We start from the raw sequence: 13,070 nt of genomic DNA on the forward strand, positions 1-13,070 counted from the left end.
CCAGTACAGAAGTTTGGTGTTGAGGATAATAATCTCTGTTTTTTCGGAGTTAAGTTTTAATTGATTTTGATTTATCCAGTTTCTGATGAACAGCATGGTGTTCATGAAGAACTCCTTGGATTTAGTTGAGTCATCAGTGGTAAAGATCAGCTGCATGCCATCAGCATAGTTATAGTTTCTTACCTTCATTTGTTGAAGTGTGCGTATAAGGGGTCGAATATAAATATTGAAAAGGTATGGAGACAAAGAAGAGCCCTGCAGCACTCCACAGTTCGTGCAGGCAATGGCAGATCTGTGGGGCAGGAGCCATACTGATTGCTTTCGATCCTGTAAAAGGATTTAAACCAATTTAGGGCAGCACCTCTAAGACAAGCTGCCGCAATACGTACCATCAGAATGTCATGGTTGACGGTATCGAAAGCTGCAGATAGATCCAAGAGGATCAAGGCCTGAGTGCAGTCCTCATCAGCCTTATCTTTTAGATCGTCCATGACGGATAGTATAATGGATGCAGTGGAGTGGGATGGTTAAAATATAGTATGAAAATTATAAAGCTACACTGAAATCAGGCACTAGGGTGTGAGACTGTCTCCCGGCTTTAACAGATTGGACGACAGCTGGTAAATTTCACTGATCACTTTATTGAATTTATATTTTATTTGATCTTCTATATTTATGTCTAGTAAGTTTTTTTCCTTGTGGTTTAATTAGATTGGTCTTGGTACGGGTTGTTTTAGAGGTATCGATTCTATGGTATTTTAAACAAAAACACATTTTTGTAAATGATTTTTAAAAAAACTAATCTTACTTTCAAATGTATTTTGTCTATAAAGATAATCCTTTAATTTTTAGTAGGCACATATGTGTTGGTAATGACCGTTTCCTAGACTACAGTATTTATCATCATATGTACATGGGTCACAAAATATTTGTGCAAATTAGTGATTTTAATGATTTATATGGTCGTAACTGACAAACTAATGGTGTACTTGAAACAACTTGATTATTTTAATTAGAAGTTTGATTAATAATTGTTAGACATTAGGTTTCTGGTTGACAGAGTGTGCACCCTATCAAAGCAGGAACCACAATCCTTGTCAGGGTGAGTTAGATACACAGCAAAAATTAACCTGGGCTCACCGTCTGGTAGTTTGGAACGGAGCAGGCAAGCTTAATTTTAAGAGGCAATGTGTAACATATTTATTCAACCGATCAAACAGTAACACAGTGAAAACACCACAAAATGACTCCACACCAGTCTAGAAAATTTGGTTATTATATTCTGAACAAAATAAGACAAAAACGACAAAAATATCCAATAAGTAGAAGTCAATTTAGGTTGTTGAGCGTCAGTTTTCCTGCTATCCCTTTCTTTACTATGAGACAGTTTTTTTTTTTTTATTTCTTCTTTTTTCTTGCGGTGAAGGCTTCTGTGTAGCTGATTAAATTCCAGGAAATGTTTGCATGATTTGATGCTTTCTATTTATTTATTTGGCATAATTCTCCGCAAATATCATCTTTGCAAATTATTGTTTATAATGATGAGTTTTTATTTTGTTAGCCAACACGTTTTTTCACCTCATGTAATGCCTGTGAGGCCAGGGCTTTTTCAGGGCTAAAGAAATTAACATTGATATTTTGTTAAATTTCTGTATTCTTTTGAATACTCAATTTTTCACCTTTGTGAAAAATAATTAGAATAAGTTAGATCCGTGCTCTCATTCAAAAAAGAAGGAATAGATAGATAGCGCATAGGAAAAAATGGAGAGACATTCATTGTGGTTAGGGTAACCCATAGTTCCTCGGAAAAACAAGTTGTGTTTTTTAAATGTATTAAGTATGTGCTCAAATCAGGGTAAGGTGAAAATAGGGCGGGGCAGTGTTCACTCTTTAAAGTACAGTTTTTAAAAATTCTTAAACAGGTCAAAGGAACAATTCCTTGCAATACAGCTTAATTAAATTCACTGGCACAAAAAAAGATAGTTTACAAAGTTTTTGCTTTACCTTCTCATAAGGTTGTGATGCAAATATCCAGGAGCTGGGTTGAAGATGAAAGGTTAAGTCTTTGATATCCCTGAGACTTCAGCAAAGGTGTCAGCCAAAAAGCCCCTGGAGAAACTTAGGTTCAAGGATGTAGAGAGCAGGTGCAGTCTTCTCACTTCCAGGCAAGAGCCAGCAGGCCAACACAGCAAAGTAATTTAGCAAAGTAGTAGTCCTTCATACAGCACAGCAATCAGCAGGCCAACACCGCAAAGCAAATTAACGGAGTAGCAGTCCCTCCTATAGCACTTCAGGGCTTCTTCCTGGCAGAATGTCTTTAGTTCCAGCAGTTTTTTGTCTTGGTGGGGTCAGAGGCCCAGTACTTATACCCCATTTGGCCTTTGAAGTAGGGGGACTTTAATTATAATCAAGGTATTCCCTCGTATACCAATCAGTATTATGATGTGTCCTGGTATTTAATAATCCACCTCTTCATCATGCTCCCCTTTGGACACTTTTTTTTTTAGACTTCGGTAGTAGTTATGAAGTATAAAAACAAGACCCTTATTGTAGTCAATGGGCCACAAATATGCAGCTCATTTATTACCTACTTCCCATTAATGACTGAACATAAGGGCTGGGGAACTGTCTCAATTTCGGAACAATTAATAGAAGAACAACATGTAATACTACTGTAACAACTTAACGGAATTACAACAAACCAAGCAAAGACTATTCCTTGCATAAAGTTTTATTTTCATGCAAAGATTTCATGTAATTCAGATTAACCATTTTATTATGTAGAGAAGAGCAGAGAATTATATGTGAGATAAAATGGGAAAAGTCACTTTTTTGATCCCCCCCCTTAAAATCCTCTGTATTTAACAGAGCTGCATTAAACTTGCCATGCCAAACCTGAATCAAATCTACTTTTTATTTCGAACACCTTGTGCACATTGGTCGAACATCTTCAAAGTTATTAAGAAAACAAAAAACTGCTTTTCAAAGGAAACTCTCACCTATTCATAACTAAACATCAGCTATCTCCAGCACACACAATAACTTGCACATGGATTGTCAGCTCAGATTTTTTATTTCTGTGTCATTGGCAAATTGTTGTTTTGAGCATGGCGAATAGCTCAAGTTTTGGTTCATGTTGTGTGCTCTGCTAACCATAACAGGGGACTTTTGGTGGTATTGGGTGCTTGAACCAGAGCCATAACTCAGTTTTTACCTGTGTTTATTTCAGAGAATTATATATATATATATATTTATTTATAAAATGTACTTAAGTTCCAATCTCTGGTACGCACAGTCATTGGCAAAGAGTACTTGGGTTGACAGAAGGGCTTAGCCAGTGGCCAGGCCCTGCACACTACCTTCTGCGGCCGGCCTGCTGCCATGCCCTTCACACAACCCTCTGCAGTCAGCCAATGCCAGTTGTATATGCAGAAAGGAGTTTGCTATACGGCCTGGCCACCAAGTGTGGTCAACCTCGACTGTGCACAGCTGCTTTTTTCTCCCTTTTTTCTAAATTGGAAAATCATTTTCCACTGATTAGCATTTTTCTATTTTTAGTAAAAATGGCAATTTTTATAAAAATCATGATTTTCTACAAAAAATATGTAGTATGTAGGTTTTGCATGAGCAGTTGTGATAGTTCATATTTTATAGCACTGTTTAGTTTCAGCCTTACCCTTTTTATTTATGTGTCACATAATAGATTTTTACTGTGGAATTCCATTTGTTTGCAATCTAGGTAGCATGGAATGGTATGCTTTAAAAAGGAGCAGTTGTTAGTGTCCAGCAGAGAAGCTTGTACTGCGGTTCAACCGTGTGGCCTTTCTACATTAAAACTTGTGAAGTTATTTCTTCTCGCCTCTGAGTCCTTACTTCACATTTGTGGCGACGATCCGGCCACATGAAAAAACCTGCATGACTTGCCCTCGGAGCAGAGTTGCTGGCAATGCAGTGAGCTACGTGCCTGGTTCCTGGATTAGAGCTGCTGGCAAGGCGGTGAACTGTCTTGCTTTCTGGAGGGTCCCTTCATTGTTTCTTGCCACTGCAAAAGATCAGAAGCAAGGAGGAGGCTCACCGTGAATGCTTCTCTGTGCGCTACTGCAGCAACTTCATCCGACAAAGCCCAATGAGCTCTACCACTCAGTGTGAGGTGCGCTAGCCTACCACCATATTGGTAGTGCACGTTCACGCTATCCTCGGAATGTCGAACCACTTCACAGTGGGCTGGCCGTGAAATCAATGCCCTTACTTACGTCGCTCACCACACATTGGAATTTAACCCCAGTGTACCAGAGCAATGCCGTTTTATTGTAAGGTGCTGGTCGATGACTGGAGCTATGAGCAGTAGTCTTTATGGAGGTCCACTATACTCTAAAGTCGAGTGTCCCTTCATTCAGGTATTTAGAGCATACACAGTGATATGCACACCTACTAAACTTGATTGACTATTTTTTTCTTTGCTGTATTTTAGTGGTTTTATTTTACCTTTTCCTGTTGACTCACTGTACTGCTCGATTTTCCCGGCCTTCCGGTGTTGCAGGGCAGTCTATGTGACTTCAGTCTCTTTCCATTCAAGTCTAAGGGTTAGAGTAGTGTATAGAGCCTATTTATTAGGCACTTCAACATGACCCTGTGTTCTTCCCCATAGATCAGGGTTTGCATACATATCCTAGGGGATAGATTTGTTAGCATTAGGGGTAATATGTTCTGTAGTAAGGGTATCTAATGGAGCTGTGCTGCATTCAGGCCTGGTAGGCCTTAAATGGGAGAGACTCCATCTTTCCTCCTGCTCTAGCAGCTTGGGAAGTTTCTAGGTCATAGGCAGTGTTTTAGTTAGGAGGTGTTATTCGCTTGGAGAGAACCGGTTCAGGCCGGCCCTTATCGAAGGATTGTATTCTCCTTCATGCTGAAGACACTACAACAGGCCGGCCGGCTGGGAACGTGTCCTTGGCACGGGGAGGTACAGGAATTTGGTGGGCGGCAGGTTTCGAGCTGGAAATTTCCATGAGAGAATGCACATCTATATTAGTGAAAGTCTGAGGCAGAGACTGGCACTTGCTTCTAGACCATAGGCGGCATCTGGCCGTTAGCAGTAAAGCTACTACTTATTCCAGGGAAGACAGATGATGAACCTGAATCTAAAGAGGAGAGATCAGCTGATGAGGAGGAGGTTCCAGTGACTCGGAGGAAAAAGAGAAGGGAGTAAATCTGTGACTGCAGAGGTGTGACTTCCAGGCGAAGCCAAGGCGCAGACGGAAAGGGAACCTAGATGACCTTTGAGTATATAACCAGGTGACGTTAACCCTTTACTATTAGAGTATACAACTTGACCTTTTACTTTCCTTGCAGGTTGTCTATATATATAATGGATTACTATTAGAGTATACAACTTGACCTTTTACTTTTCTTTGTAGGTCGTGTGCTATGATGCAATGTTATGTGACTGCGTATGTAATGACTAATAAAGTGTCCCGATTGTAATGAACCAACATGTGCTGCGTGTTCTTGTATGAGAGGATGGCCTATTCTTCTAGTCAGTTGTAGTTTGATCTGTACAGAGGACGATCCTGGACAGGTAAGTGGTAACTGAACAAGGGAGAAGGGAGCTCCTCAAACTGGAGAACAGGTTGTGCTCAACTAACAGTCCTTGTGTGATCTGATACATAGTGGTACCGATTCCCCTGTTGCATGTCGTGGTAACCATAGGATGAGCACGTGTGAGGCTGCTGTCTAGGCAGGAGTATCTGGGTCCGTCTGGGACCGCGAGGACTTTGGAGCTGCCGTTGAGGTAGGAGTATCTGGGTTCGACAGGAACCGCGAGTACTTTGTAGCTGCGTTGAGGTAGGAGTATCTGGGTTCGACAGGAACCGCGAGTACTTTGTAGCTGCGTTGAGGTAGGAGTATCTGGGTTCGACAGGAACCGCGAGTACTTTGTAGCTGCGTTGAGGTAGGAGTATCTGGGTTCGACAGGAACCGCGAGTACTTTGTAGCTGCGTTGAGGTAGGAGTATCTGGGTTCGACAGGAACCGCGAGTACTTTGTAGCTGCGTTGAGGTAGGAGTATCTGGGTTCGACAGGAACCGCGAGTACTTTGTAGCTGCGTTGAGGTAGGAGTATCTGGGTTCGACAGGAACCGCGAGTACTTTGTAGCTGCGTTGAGGTAGGAGTATCTGGGTTCGACAGGAACCGCGAGTACTTTGTAGCTGCGTTGAGGTAGGAGTATCTGGGTTCGACAGGAACCGCGAGACCGCCACCAGTATATATATATATATCTCTATAGGAATTCCCTGTCCTTAGGTGGTACTTATATGTGGTTATTTAGGTGTAAAAAGGCCCTAAGGAGGGGGTAACGTTCTGGTTTGGGTTAAAAAGGCTCTGTGGAGCAGGTTCTATCAGGAGGAAAAACCCAAGCAGAACATTTGGCGTTGTGAACAGTTTACGTATTCTGTGTGCGTTGTGTGGTCCCGTGTTTGTTTTTAGTGTGTGCGTGACTTTGTTTGTATGTTCTTTGTGATATATTGCTGTGTCTAGCCTTCTTCTTTCTTTTCTTTCTCTTCTTCTCTCTTTTTTGCAATCTGTTCTTACCATTGTACATATGCTTTTAAGTTGCCCATTGATATTCCCGGTTGGGATTCAATGCCTTGTGAAGCCCTAGCCTGGGAGTGGGCTGAGTAATTGGAGACAGACTTTTGAACATCACTTGATTTATTTGAATGGGGGCGGACGGTATGATGTGCTGGCTCGTGAAGTGAGCTCATTGTGCTGCTTTAGAATTGGTATGTGTGTATTTCAGCGTGTCTTCTGAAGGGTGCTTGTAAATAGCTTGCTACGTGAGGCAGAGAGGGCTGGATCCCTTTCAAGTGTTAGTTAAGGAATGCATATCTACTGTTTTCAGTTGTAAAGTGCATGTAAGATCTCACATCGTGGCTCTGAAACGTGGAACTCCCTTGAAATTCCAGTCTCCGTAGTTGCAAGGCAGGGTGTTATTCAGCAGGTGATTGATGGCATCTTGGAGAGAGACAGCGGTGTTATTTTCATGTGTTGGTTACCATGCATTACACATGTGGGCATTTGCAATGAGAACGTAGTAAGTTGAACACAGAGCTGGTTGATGCCCAGTTTGCTAATATATCTTTGACGTCAAAATTAAACGTGTACCAGGCTGTGAAGTTGTTCACTTTTCCATGCCAGAATGATTCAGGTTTGATTAGTGTAACAAAGAATGCTGGCAGGCTATGAGCTACGCAGGCGGTTTTAATTAATTCCTCTAGGGAGCTTTCTCAGCCTGCATGGAATGTGCATAAAAGTAAACAGACTCATGTTGTAAGCTTCTCGATCACCGGTTGCGGACATAATTTACACTTGACTCTGTATGATATATTTTGCTTTACAAGATGATTGCAACAATGTGATTTTCGATGTGCACAGCTGATTTTGTACAATGAGTCTGATATGTGGTCTCTTCATTAACATGTACATTTATTTCCTAAGGTGCTTCTAGAGCAATGTGCCCCTTTATAGTCACAGGAAAGTGCAGGGAATTAATAGGTCCCTTTTAATTTCCGATGCTGGGCACATATTGTGCTTTTGCGCCCCAACAAATACTGAACAAAGCTGGGTTAGAGGCTATGTGATTTACCTATGGGAGAGCATTTTCAGATTGAGCTTGCTTGAGGTAAGCAGTAGTTACAGCTATTTTTCCTCTCAGACCTGTAAAATAGCTGTTCTGGCAGTGGGTCATTTGACAGCGTCTTTTAGATTGCTGTTTGGGAGCCTTGCGTTGAGTTCTGTGAAGTCCGGGAAGGAATTCCTACGGGAGGGGTCATCTCATCTCAGCTCCTCTCCTCCGTGGGTAGAGACAGCTTCCTGGGCATAACTGTCTGGGAGGCTTGCACAGGCGCAGGCCCCCCCCCCCATGAGCAGAGTCGCAGACAGTCCAAGTGAGTTGGCAGGCGTGCAATTCTCTCCAACCTTGAAGGCGGAGTAGTCCCTGCTTGTTATCTTTGGCAAGAGGCCATTTAGAGTCCGCGGAGATTTGTGAAGGGGGGCTGAACTTGTGAGGGGTGCACTGAGAGAAGTCAGAGAAGGAGACTGCCCCAGCCCTTCTTGCTGTGTATTGAAACAGAGGGATTTTATCAAGACTTTAGAGGCTAACGTGTTAGTGGTATTATTACACGATTCCCCAGAGCTGGAGGAGACCTATATAGACAGAAATTAAAATATTGTACTTTTGAAAATGTTCTTTGCAAGAATAGTGATTCTTGTTTCTTTTCCAGATTCGCCCAGTTCTCCGCGTGTGAGTGGGACTCCCTTCTCCCGTGTGAGTGGGGCCCTCCCTCTCCCCTCCCCTCCCCCCTTCCCTTCCCTCCCCCCCCCCAAGCCTGGAGTAATACGAGACGGTGGCGGCTGATGCCGGTGGCTATCCAGACTGCATGGGGTCCTCCCTTATCAAGAAGATACAGCTGCTGATGTGTACCGGAGAGCATGATGGCCTGCTTCTTTCCAAGCGACATGGGATCGTCGAAGTATGGAACTTTTTTCCTTCACGTGCGGCCAACGTTGTTTGCATGAAGGCGGTGTGTTTTTTTTTCATACTGCAGGACTGTTTTTTTTTTTTTTTTTTTTTTAGGGATGGACATGAATAGAGACGCTCTGCAGCACTCTGAGTAGATACTTTTTTTTTTTTTGGGTTAGTGAACGGTGATAACTTGTGGCTTTTGCTACTATATCTGAGTTTGACAGTGGAGTTTCCAGTTTAATCATTAGAAGCATTGGGACCGTTCAATAGCTTGCTTGATTTATTTTCTGTATCCATTCCACGTGTATCCGGATGTCTATGAGCTATTTCTAGCTGCTCCTGTAGTTGTGGCTCCTACATGTGTTTGGAGAATGCGAACTTTATTTGCTCTACAGTGATTATCACATACCTTTGATGAGTTTTTTTTTTTTTGCTGCTTTTCAAGTCATGCTTTGTGTTGAGCTATGTATTTTTGTGTGGCAGCTTCACAATATGAGTTGCTGTTTCGACATGTGCTTTTTAGTAGTTGTGACTTTTAATTTAGTTGCTTTCAACTGCGATATGCAGTACTTTCATGATCATTTTTCTTTTCACTTATGTAATACAGTTGCTATTTGCTAGATTTTGTTTTTGACATATGCGAATGGTGATGATCAAGGGTCATGGGGTGCAAGGTAGTGAATCAGCCACTTGTGGTCTGACACCCTATGGTGACCCTCAACCACCACCATTCTGTACTGACTTAAGTGTGCTCTGCCTTTTAGTGTAATAGTCTTTCCAAGAATAGAAGGGATGGTATGTTGAGGTGCAGTCTTGTGGGTGGTGGTGCACACATGTGCTCAATGTTGTATACTGAGGGATTTAGCGTATAATGTTATTTGGGTTAGGTGAATTATGATTTCGACCTATTGGCTTTGACGTGGTCTAATGTGATTCTGCCTTTTGACTCTACCTTGCTTCAAATTTCTCTGTGGGTGTAAAGTTGTGTGGATGAGAATTATTGGTGTTTCTGCTTTGGCAGTCTATAATGCCAAATCTATTTAGAAAATGGCCTGCTGGATGGTCAAATCTATTAATAATACTTCTACAGTCTTATCCGACTTACTATTAGACGCCCAGGGTGAACGTAGAGCCATTTTGCAAAATAGAGCAGCCATTGATTATCTTTTGCTTAAACATGGACACGATTGTTAGGTATTCTGATTATTATCGGCATTTTGATTTCTATCTGTTGCTTTATTCACGTGTATTCCTTCAATGCTTCAATTCTGCACACTTGGTACTAGACATAGATCAGTTCGTTTTTTTTTATAATAGACTGAAGTCAAGGGTGGAATGTACTGCTCGATTTTCCCGGCCTTCCGGTGTTGCAGGGCAATCCATATGACTTCAGTCTCTTTCCATCCGAGTCTAAGGACTGGAGTAGTGAATAGGGCCTAGCTATTAGACATTTGTGACACAATCCCGTGCTCCTACCCATAGCTCAGGGCCTACACACATAGCCTAGGGGATAGATTCGGTAGCCTTGAGGATAACTTGCCCTATAGTAAGGGTATTTCATGGAGCTGAATTCAGGCCTGGTAGGCCTTAAACGGGAAAGCATGTTTATTGAATGTATAATAGACTGAAGTCAAGGGTGGAATGTACTGCTCGATTTTCCCGGCCTTCCGGTGTTGCAGGGCAGTCTATGTGACTTCAGTCTCTTTCCATTCAAGTCTAAGGGTTAGAGTAGTGTATAGAGCCTATTTATTAGGCACTTCAACATGATCCTGTGTTCTTCCCCATAGATCAGGGTTTGCATACATAGCCTAGGGGATAGATTCGGTAGCCTTGAGGATAACTTGCCCTATAGTAAGGGTATTTCATGGAGCTGAATTCAGGCCTGGTAGGCCTTAAACGGGAAAGCATGTTTATTGAATGTATAATAGACTGAAGTCAAGGGTGGAATGTACTGCTCGATTTTCCCGGCCTTCCGGTGTTGCAGGGCAGTCTATGTGACTTCAGTCTCTTTCCATTCAAGTCTAAGGGTTAGAGTAGTGTATAGAGCCTATTTATTAGGCACTTCAACATGATCCTGTGTTCTTCCCCATAGATCAGGGTTTGCATACATATCCTAGGGGATAGATTCGGTAGCCTTGAGGATAACTTGCCCTATAGTGAGGGTATTTCATAGAGCTGTGTTGAATTCAGGCCTGGTAGGCCTTAAACGGGAAAGCATGTTTATTGAATGTATAATAGACTGAAGTCAAGGGTGGAATGTACTGCTCGATTTTCCCGGCCTTCCGGTGTTGCAGGGCAGTCTATGTGACTTCAGTCTCTTTCCATTCAAGTCTAAGGGTTAGAGTAGTGTATAGAGCCTATTTATTAGGCACTTCAACATGACCCTGTGTTCTTCCCCATAGATCAGGGTTTGCATACATATCCTAGGGGATAGATTTGTTAGCATTAGGGGTAATATGTTCTGTAGTAAGGGTATCTAATGGAGCTGTGCTGCATTCAGGCCTGGTAGGCCTTAAATGGGAGAGACTCCATCTTTCCTCCTGCTCTAGCAGCTTGGGAAGTTTCTAGGTCATAGGCAGTGTTTTAGTTAGGAGGTGTTATTCGCTTGGAGAGAACCGGTTCAGGCCGGCCCTTATCGAAGGATTGTATTCTCCTTCATGCTGAAGACACTACAACAGGCCGGCCGGCTGGGAACGTGTCCTTGGCACGGGGAGGTACAGGAATTTGGTGGGCGGCAGGTTTCGAGCTGGAAATTTCCATGAGAGAATGCACATCTATATTAGTGAAAGTCTGAGGCAGAGACTGGCACTTGCTTCTAGACCATAGGCGGCATCTGGCCGTTAGCAGTAAAGCTACTACTTATTCCAGGGAAGACAGATGATGAACCTGAATCTAAAGAGGAGAGATCAGCTGATGAGGAGGAGGTTCCAGTGACTCGGAGGAAAAAGAGAAGGGAGTAAATCTGTGACTGCAGAGGTGTGACTTCCAGGCGAAGCCAAGGCGCAGACGGAAAGGGAACCTAGATGACCTTTGAGTATATAACCAGGTGACGTTAACCCTTTACTATTAGAGTATACAACTTGACCTTTTACTTTCCTTGCAGGTTGTCTATATATATAATGGATTACTATTAGAGTATACAACTTGACCTTTTACTTTTCTTTGTAGGTCGTGTGCTATGATGCAATGTTATGTGACTGCGTATGTAATGACTAATAAAGTGTCCCGATTGTAATGAACCAACATGTGCTGCGTGTTCTTGTATGAGAGGATGGCCTATTCTTCTAGTCAGTTGTAGTTTGATCTGTACAGAGGACGATCCTGGACAGGTAAGTGGTAACTGAACAAGGGAGAAGGGAGCTCCTCAAACTGGAGAACAGGTTGTGCTCAACTAACAGTCCTTGTGTGATCTGATACATAGTGGTACCGATTCCCCTGTTGCATGTCGTGGTAACCATAGGATGAGCACGTGTGAGGCTGCTGTCTAGGCAGGAGTACCTGGGTCCGTCTGGGACCGCGAGGACTTTGGAGCTGCCGTTGAGGTAGGAGTATCTGGGTTCGACAGGAACCGCGAGTACTTTGTAGCTGCGTTGAGGTAGGAGTATCTGGGTTCGACAGGAACCGCGAGTACTTTGTAGCTGCGTTGAGGTAGGAGTATCTGGGTTCGACAGGAACCGCGAGTACTTTGTAGCTGCGTTGAGGTAGGAGTATCTGGGTTCGACAGGAACCGCGAGTACTTTGTAGCTGCGTTGAGGTAGGAGTATCTGGGTTCGACAGGAACCGCGAGTACTTTGTAGCTGCGTTGAGGTAGGAGTATCTGGGTTCGACAGGAACCGCGAGTACTTTGTAGCTGCGTTGAGGTAGGAGTATCTGGGTTCGACAGGAACCGCGAGTACTTTGTAGCTGCGTTGAGGTAGGAGTATCTGGGTTCGACAGGAACCGCGAGACCGCCACCAGTATATATATATATATCTCTATAGGAATTCCCTGTCCTTAGGTGGTACTTATATGTGGTTATTTAGGTGTAAAAAGGCCCTAAGGAGGGGGTAACGTTCTGGTTTGGGTTAAAAAGGCTCTGTGGAGCAGGTTCTATCAGGAGGAAAAACCCAAGCAGAACACTCACGGTGATGTGCACACCCATACTTTAGATCGTTATGTGTACATCTACGGACATGTACATGACAAGTCCATCCGGCATTCAGAGAATTTAGTGCATATACAGTGATATGCACACCTGCTCCAAAATATAGACACATTGTCTATTTTTTTCTTTTCTTCTCTTCCGTTTGGGTCTATGCATTTGTGGTGATTTGCACAACCATGGCTTAGAGTGTTAAGGTGCACGCCCACATACATTGACGTTTTTATCAGCTTTACTCATGGGAAAGTTCAAGAGCAATGGGGGCTCTCAGATTAGGAGCTGAAAGAAAGAAATGTTTACTTCTTCACTCACATGGATTCGAAGGCAGATACATCTTTAAACATTTACCAGATGTACCACAACAAGATGGTTGTGATGTCGATGAATATCACGAGACTGTCCTGAAATTGAA

The 13,070-nt window shown here is 42.9% G+C and overlaps 1 long non-coding RNA gene across 1 annotated transcript; it reads left to right on the top strand.

Annotated features, from left to right (window-relative positions):
* The first annotated feature begins 4,509 nt into the window (after window positions 1–4,509).
* Window positions 4,510–11,753, top strand: LOC146830665 (uncharacterized). Its single transcript, XR_014961470.1, has 2 exons — window positions 4,510–5,292; window positions 8,276–11,753. It is a non-coding gene; the product is annotated as an uncharacterized LOC146830665 (long non-coding RNA).
* Window positions 11,754–13,070: the final 1,317 nt, after the last annotated feature.

The sequence above is a fragment of the Triturus cristatus genome, chromosome 5_1, assembly GCF_964204655.1.
Source record: "Triturus cristatus chromosome 5_1, aTriCri1.1, whole genome shotgun sequence".
NCBI lineage: Eukaryota > Metazoa > Chordata > Amphibia > Caudata > Salamandridae > Triturus > Triturus cristatus.